This window comes from Aquarana catesbeiana, linkage group LG02 (genome assembly GCF_042186555.1).
Source record: "Aquarana catesbeiana isolate 2022-GZ linkage group LG02, ASM4218655v1, whole genome shotgun sequence".
Lineage (NCBI taxonomy): Eukaryota > Metazoa > Chordata > Amphibia > Anura > Ranidae > Aquarana > Aquarana catesbeiana.
This window is the reverse complement of record NC_133325.1, coordinates 693,859,923-693,868,723: the sequence shown is the minus strand read 5'-3', so window position 1 is coordinate 693,868,723 and position 8,801 is coordinate 693,859,923. Positions and strand designations below refer to the sequence as shown.

General features: G+C 40.9%; 1 long non-coding RNA gene across 1 annotated transcript in view; it reads right to left on the bottom strand.

Moving 5' to 3' along the window:
* The window catches only part of LOC141130071 (uncharacterized), a 61,630-nt gene extending 53,530 nt beyond the window's left edge, over positions 1-8,100 (bottom strand). The window contains exon 1 of the long non-coding RNA XR_012241976.1: positions 7,952-8,100. This is a non-coding gene — a long non-coding RNA (uncharacterized lncRNA). The remainder of the gene's footprint in view (positions 1-7,951) is intronic.
* Positions 8,101-8,801: the final 701 nt, after the last annotated feature.

Genomic DNA, 8,801 nt, shown 5'->3' with positions numbered 1-8,801 from the left:
CGCACCGTACAAAAAATGGGTGGAGAACATGAGTTAAAATTGAACGTCAGGGGCGGACGACGCAGGCGGAGTTTCACACATGCGCAGTGTATAAAGAGGGGCCTTGCGCACGTGTCATACGTACGTTCTGTGCGTAGAGTTAAGGGGCGGAGAATATGAGTTAAAATTGAACGTCAGGGGCGGGTGACGCAGGCGGAGTTTCACACAGGCGCAGTGTATAAAGAGGGTACTTGCGCACGTGTCGTACGTACGTACGTTCTGTGCGTAGAGTCAAGGGCGGGGTATATGCGTAAACAAAAAGAACGTCAGGGGCGGGACAAGCAGGCGGAGTATTACGCATGTGCAGTGTATAAAACGTTGTTACGTATTGTGTCGTACGTACGTTCTGTGCGTAGGTGATAGTGGACTGGGACGCTACTAAACGAAGGTAATTTTAAATTTATAAATTTGGTAAAAACTTTGTAGCAAGCAGCCTATATGGCTTGACAGATTGATGAGGCCTACATAGGGATAAGATGATGAGGGTTTAGCAGAAACATAATAAGTGTTTTTTGTCTTGTGTCTTTATCTTTTACAGACATTATGAATGCCAAATTTAAGGAGCCTGAATTTTTGTCGGCTTTCATAGACAAATATAGAGATATGAGGAATCTGTGGGAGGTGAAACACCCTCAATATTATTTAAAGCATGTCAGGAAGTCAACGCTGGAGAGACTTCTGACATTTGTCCAGACGACCATACCGGAAGCAACAAGGGAGACGTTGTTAAAGAAAATTGGGATCTTGAGGAACATGTATAAGAGGGAGCATAACAAGATCCAGGAATCCATGAGATCAGGAGCATCAGCAGATGATGTATATGTACCCAGGCTGTGGTACTACAATAAACTACGGTTTCTTGATGACCAGACTGAAGCCAGGGCATCACTTTCAACCCTTCCCTCCACATTTCCCTCCACCCTTCCATGCACTCTTCCATGCACCCTTCCCTCCACCCCAGCAGAGGCTGATGAGGACCAAGCTGGGTCTTCCATCCTGGATGAACCGGATGTGACTATCTGGAGTCAGGTAAATTAATTTCACAAATATTTACTGTCCTAATATTAATGAGGTTAACTGGATGTTATAATTGATTAAAATATGTTTCAACAAAAAATGATGTATACATATCAATTGACAGTAGTGGCGAAATATGTTTGTCACCTGCTTCCAAAAATTAGGGTGTCTGATTTCTAGACTCTTTTATTAAGAGATGTATTCACATTGAATTTGCAAGTCATGAGAAGCAAATTGCGTGTCATTGATGAACCCCAAAAAAAAACGTAAAACTATGTCCCTTTTTTATACACAGGATGAGGGCAGCCAGGAGGAATGTGGGGAAAGTGGCAGGCAGGAGGAGACTGGGCCCATGGACAGCCTGGAGGAGGCCGGATACAGCATCATCCTGGAGGAGGCCGGACCCAGTGTCATCCTGGAGGAGGCCGGACCCAGTGTCAGGCAGGAGGAGGCCGGACCCAGTGTCAGGCAGGAGGAGGCCGGACCCAGTGTCAGGCAGGAGGTGGCTGGGCCCAGTAGGAGCCTGACACAATCACAAGTGCCTTCCCTCCGCCTTCCAAAAAAAAGGGCCAGGAAGGGGACGGTGACACAGGAGGCATCCCTGCGCCTCATGCGAGAGGCCACCCATTTTTTAACGAGCCCCCCCAAAGCTGAAGAGGCCTATGGGTGCTACTTAGCCAGCAGGCTGTTTAAAATGGAGTGGGGCCAATGCCTCATTTGTGAGAGACTATTTGGGGAAACAATACACAAGGGGCTGCAGGGCGCGCTAACCAGCAACACACAATTACATGAGGCAGCCCCCCCTCCTCCTCCTCCCTCTCCTCCTGCCACAACTCAAACACCAGACCCACAGCCTCCAAAGAAGGCTGCAGGGAAGGCTGCAGGGAAGGGTGCAGGGCAGCGTGGAGGAAAGGCTGCAAGGAAGAGAAGAAAGTGATGACCTGGGTTCAGTCTGGTCTGACAGAAGACGCAGGCTGTTGTAGTACCACAGTCTGGGGACATCTATATCAACTGCTGCTGCTGTTGATCTCTGGGATTCCTGGACCAGATTGTGCTCCCTCTTATATGGACTCCTCAAGATCCCAATTTTCTTGTCCACAGACTTTTTCCCACGTTGACTTCCTCTTTATTTTATTTAGACCATGAATAAATGGATATTTGAGTTTATGAAAAGACTTTTTGTGTTTTATTTTAAATCATTGATTTAGACACAATGTCAAATTAACAAGGGACAACAATCTCCTTGAGGTTGCAAAAACACACAAAAAATACATTAATAATGTTCTAGTGGTAACTTTAAAAAAAAATGATACATAACCAAAAATGGTTCTTTGTGTTAACTTTATATACAAAAGAAAAAAAAACACAATAAACAAAAAAATGGTTCTTTGTGGTAAGTTAAAACAAACAACATTAAAAACAAACAAAAATGAAATCAAAATGTATTTGTGTTCAATTTAAGAAATAAAAAACTAAAAAAAAACTAAAAAAAAACAAAAAAATGGTTCTTTGTGGTAACTTTACAAACACAAAAAAAAAAAAATGGTTCTTTGTGGTAACTTTACAAACACAAAAAAAAAAAAAAAAAAAAAGCTAGATAAAGATAAAATAAGTTCGACAACAATCATAAAATAAACATCTGGAGAAAATCTAAAATAAAAGATGACTCCACCAAAAAAAAACAAGTGTAAAAATTATTATTAGTATGGAGACATTGTTTTTAAAAAGAATACTATATCATTCATGAGATCAAAGAGAAAAAGAATCTAGAAATCAGTTTGGGAGAACTCTGTTTGAATATGAATAGCAAGACATCTTCGTTCTTATAGCATTATTAAAGAAGACATTAATGCGCTGCATTCAACGATCACAGATTTTGCAGCGTGAGGAATGTGCTACCTACAATACGAACACTAGTTTTACTAGACTGAGTGCTTCCGTTTAGTTTTTGCTTATGAGCATGCGTCGTTTTTTTGTCCGTCGGACTAGCATACAGACGAGCGGATTTCTGGGTCCGGCGTAGTTACGACACAAAGATTTGAAGCATGTTTCAAATCTAAAGTCCATCAGATTTGAGGCTGCAAAAGTCCGCTGAAAGTCCGCTGAAGGTCCGGGGAAGCCCACACACGATCGGCTTGTCAGCCAGCTTTAGTCCGTCGGCGTCCGTCGGACTTTTGTAGACGAAAAGTCCGACCATGTGTACGCGGCATAAGGGCAACTCCCTCCGCAGAGTAAATATCGCCCATGTCTTATTGTACTTTTCCTGTTGGTGTTTTGCGGTGAGAACTAAGTCTTCCATTTTACTGATATCTTCCACTTTCTGGAGCCATTGTGTCACCGTAGGTGGTGCCTGTTGTTTCCAACAGATTGGGATACAGGCCTTTGCGGCATTATTACATTTTTCTATTGCAGTGGACTGTAAAGTTGAAACTTGAAATAAGTTTACATAACACAATAGAGGTCAGGGCAAGACCTTTGCTATTTTGATGGTTGTTAGTTCTACTTTTTGCACAATAATTTTCAATTTAAGTTGAAATATGTTTACTGAGAAACTGTGAAACAGAATGACGTCCCTCTGCCATAATTTCTGTAAGTTAGTTCTTTATTAGTAGCTGTTTGTTTTACACAGTAACTTTGCAAATAAAGGGATATGAAACAGAATAGATGCCTTCTGCCATTCCCGTTGTTGGGTAGTTCGTTCTATTTTGTTGTAAAATAGAAGACACACAGTGGTTGATTGATTTATTAAAACTGGAGAAGGCAAAATCTAGTGCAGCTCTGCATAGAAACCAATCAGCTTCCAGGTTTTTTTTCAAAGCTTAATTGAACAAGCTGAAGTTAGAAGCTGATTGGCTAATATGCACAGCTGCACCAAATTTTTCCATCTCTCCAGTTTTAGTAAATCAATCCCACAATCTCCGGTGCTTGGAAGTAGACCCCTGACTCCAGAGACAACAGTTGCCTATATTTTTCCCTGCTGGCTTCACTGGACATGTCTCGCCTTGTTGCCCTCTTATGACTAGGGACGTCAGTGGATACATTGTCTGAAATAAAACAATACAGAGGGCACACCTGCCTAGTGCATTATCCTAAAACATCTCTTTGTTAATAAAACAGTGGTAAGTAAATATACTACAAACAACAAACCGACAGGTTTATCAAAGCTTTTAAGCTTGTAGTCAAAGTAAAACAGCAGCTTACAGTCCACAATACATCACATTACATAATGAGACAACTGGAAAATTCAATAGGCTAACGTGTTTCGAGGACTTGCCTCTCCTCAGAGCTCTGGCTCTAAGGAAGAGGCAAGTCCTTCCAAACACGTTAGCCTGTTGGATTTCCAATTGTCCCATTATGTGATGTGATGACGTATTGTAGACTGGAAGCTGCTGTTTTACTTTGAAAACAAGCTTGGATACATATGACGGTTTGTTATTAGTAGTATGTTACTATTAGCCTGTGCACCCTCTGTTTTGTTTTATGGTTCTTCTATTTATTGTATTGCACAATAAAAAGTGAAAATATGTCTACATAAGCATAGGAGCTCTCAGTCTTTGCCATTTTAGGTTTTGCTGTTTTTTTTTGTTTTGTTTTTTGTTATTGTGCAATATCAACGTTTTTTTAATTTTCATTTTGTATTTATGTTATTTTCTGTGTCAAATTTTCTGGTCTATTCATGGTGACGCCGTCACACTGTGCAGTCCTCTGCAACCTGAGAGGGCTCCATTACTGGAGACACATTCTAGTAATGGAAATAGAAGATAAGAAGTGTCCACATCACTCAGGCTGTGCCCACAAAAGGATTGTCCCGGTCTGCTGTAGAAAGAGGGAAAGAAAGGGGACCCACATGACCACAAATTTAGATAATAAAAAGGGGCTTTTAGGTAGCCATTTTTTCAAACCAATGATTAGCTAGAGGAGGTGTGTGTGTGTGTGTGTGTGTGTGTGTGTGTGTGGTGGTGGTGGTGGGGGGGGGGCAGACCTGCTCAGAGAACAGTTTGAAGATTTTGAGGGGTCATAAATGCATCTGATGGCTCTTCTTAAATGCGATCTGTTACTTGCTTTAGCTTTTCATTGGTAGTGCTCCATCATGTTATTTTTACAGCTACAACTCTCTAGTTACATAGTTGGTAACGTTGACAAAAGGCACAATTCCATCAAGCCCAACCTTATGTCAATATTACATTGTATATCCCTGTATGTTGTGGTCGTTTAGGTGCCTATCTAATAGTTTTTTGAAATGATCTATGCTCCCTGCTGAAACCACTGCCTGTGAAAGAGAATTCCACATCCTTACCGCTCTTACAATAAAGAACCCTCTACGCAGTTTAAGGTTAAACCGCTTCTCTTCTAATTTTAGTGAATGGCCGCGAGTCTTTTTAAATGCCCTTTCGCAGAAACGTTTTACCCCTATTGCGCGGTCACCAGTACAGTATTTGTGCATTGAAATCATATCCCCTCTCAATCATCTCTTCTCCAGAGAAAATAAGTTCAGTGCCTGTAATTTTTCCTTATAACTAAGATCCTCCAGTCCCTTTATTAGCTTTAGTTATTGGGTTCATTGCCGAGAAACAAACCCTATCAGAGAAATAAGAGGAAGCAAAGCTTTGCTATGTCATGAGTGAATATGACTGCCCAATACAAATCATACATTTTAATTTTTTTACACATACATTTTGATAGGACCACTTACCATTAGCTGAACTTTTCACTTGTATACCCATTAAACAGCTATATGCCATTCCTGAGTACCTCGTTCCCTGGGATCCTGAAGGAAACTAGCAAACTGATTGTATACCGTATATATTTCTGGCAGTTAGAAAAGCTATAGCTCAATACAGTTCCCCCCTGACCTCCGAGGGCAGGTGGATTATCCCTAGTGAAAGGGAGGGCTGACATTACACCTCAGAGCTGGATCCTTAGCAAGTATTGGGGGATCTGTCTTGAAATGAGTGCCAGTCACTTACTTAGAGTAGATTTATTACTCACATATCACATTACAGTGTAAAAGGGTTTCAGATGCTCCAGGATTTCAGTAGAACTCCAGATGCTTCTGAACAGGAAAGGGCCTTTAAGTCAGGACCAATGCTCCTGTCTTCTAGCAACTTCCAGCAGACATTGTAGGCAGCTATAATCTTCTTCTCCAGGAGAGTCAACCAACTCCTTTTGAACTCCCTTCTATGTCCAGTCTTCTTCAGGAGAGTCAACCAGCACCTCTGGGATTTTATCCTGTACCCAGACAGGGAGAGCTGCAGGCCTAAGCTCCAGGCCTAGTTACATAAACGCCTCTTCAGGCAGGCAGGCCTAAAGAGACAGCTTAGATGACATGGACCTCCCCAGGCCACAGCTCACAAGCCAATACCATAGGTACCAGTTGTATCTACTGACAGAAAGGAGAACTTTTAGCCAGGCTGAACTTGGGGGGAACTGAACCAAGACAGACTACAAATTAGCATTGACTGATTACAGCCAAGCAGTCCAAATTCGACAAGACACTCCTGCTTATGGCAGGGTGACTACATAAATGCTGGTGGAAGTCTTTGGTCCCCTGGGTTTAGTAAAACACATGCTGAATTGGATTATGATTAATGGTCTTAACCACCAATGAAATCACGTGTGTGCCCCAACCCAGCATCACAGGAGGATGGAAGTGAAACTTCTTCCATCCAGACCTACAGCCTGCTCTGCCTCCCACCCTATGCCTGCCTGGTGCTAAAAGGTAGGGGAGCATTCCAATATATACACCAGATGTAAGAGGACACTGTGATGGGGACACAATGCAAATGGGCACTGTGATGGGGACATCTGTTGCAAGGGGGCACTCTGATGGGGACACCTGATGTAATTGGGCACTTTGATGAAGACACCTGTTGTAAGGGGGCACACTGAAAATTGAAAATAAATTTTACTAAAATGCTATGGAAATTGTACATTGCTTAGTTTTTTTACATACATTGTTTACATAAAATGACTACATACAGTATATACAAGGATCTGAGCCATAGCACAAGCATGAGATTTGAGCCTCTGCTGGAAGAAAATTTTACTGACTGGCCTTCTTGAAGTTTAATGCAATACCCCTGTATTAAAGCATACATAGCTTACATTGTATAGCTGAAATCTGGGCAGATATAAAAGGTAAAGTTGATTATTGTAGCAAAACCTGGGTTTATTATTTAATCTTTTAATGAGCTAATCATTTTTCTCTTGTTAATTTTGGCTGGAATTCTGCTTTAAGTCTGTTTTACAGCTGTTTAGAAAAGTATAAAACAAATTTCAGCAATGCTCTAACAGTATCTCATCTTTCTTACAGATGGATGAATAAAAGCATTGACTGGGTGAGCTAACATTGGATCCTATGTGTGATACTGAAGACAAGGAAGCTTTGATTAGCTGTAGCCTTACAGCAAGAGAGGAAACTGCATGGAAGACATTCCCTATACAAGAATAACTCTATAGATAAAGTGCAGCATAAAACAACACACAGAACAAAGCATAACTATAGAACAGTAACACAGCATTTAAAACCTGCACTCGGCAAATGATGTTGTGTAAAATAAACTATAAAAGCTTAAAATAGTATGACTAGCACAGAGGCCAAACTACACATATAATAACTAACCCAGTGAATGGAATGTAAACATATTGGCAGATAGAAATGCCCTGAAGTCATAATGCGTGTAATTTCTCAGTTCCTGAACTGCCAGGGCCCTCGGGGTAGGAATTTACTCTTCCTCTGAGTGGCCTTTAAAAACATACTTAATGATTCAACATATTTAAAGCTAAACTCTATAAACCCTAGGCATTTATAAAAGATGTAGCTTTGTAATCATGCAAACATCATTAAATCTATTACATTTTTTCTACTAAATTTTGTTGCAAGCAATGTAATTACCTGAATTTGACCTGCTCTCGGTGTCTTGCAGTTCCTGTACAGCAGAGCTGGTTGTGAGAGGAAGAAGCAGCATGTGCTAACAAGAATTATGCTCATAAAAAAAGAAAGCAGAGGGACAGAGAGATGAGCTCATCACTGTGCTGAGTCTTCTTTCACTGTCTAGCTACAGGCTGGGGTAGTTAACTCAGGCTCAGAGGATGTGGCTTAAATTGATTGTGAAGTCTGTTTTTTTTTTTTTGCTTTAATAGTAGGATATACTATAGTGTGTTACTAAAATGTCATATTTTACATATTGCATGCTTCAATGTTTTTCAGGTGTTCCTGCCCCCTTGCATCTTCCTCAGATGAGGACTGAGGAGAAACAGGATCACCACCGTGTACAGTTATCTTTGCATTATCATGTAAATATTAGATAGATAGTTAGGATATCAGGTTGTTGCTTATTGCATTTTTCACTTGCTATTGTGTGGTACGCCACACGTAATTGTAAATAATGTCTCATATTATCATCATCCTGTCATCATACTGTCATCCTGTGAAATGCCATTTAATTAATTGTAAATGTATATAAGTTATTCTCACCTATTTTCGTGTGGAATACCACGGGTATTTGTTATTACAGTTCATCCTTCCCTGTTACCCCTCCCTATCCACTTTTTGCCAGGACATCCACTCTCAGGATTGATAGAATTTTTTGTTTTTGTTTTGCAGACTCCAGGATGTAGTTTGCTTGGCAGGGGGAGATTGTAGAACCCTTGTCCTAAACAGGACTGCTAGTAAATTTAGTTGTGCTAGGTGGTAACTACTAGCCTGGCTAATTTGTGTCCTTTGATACACTGGTTTGTGTCCT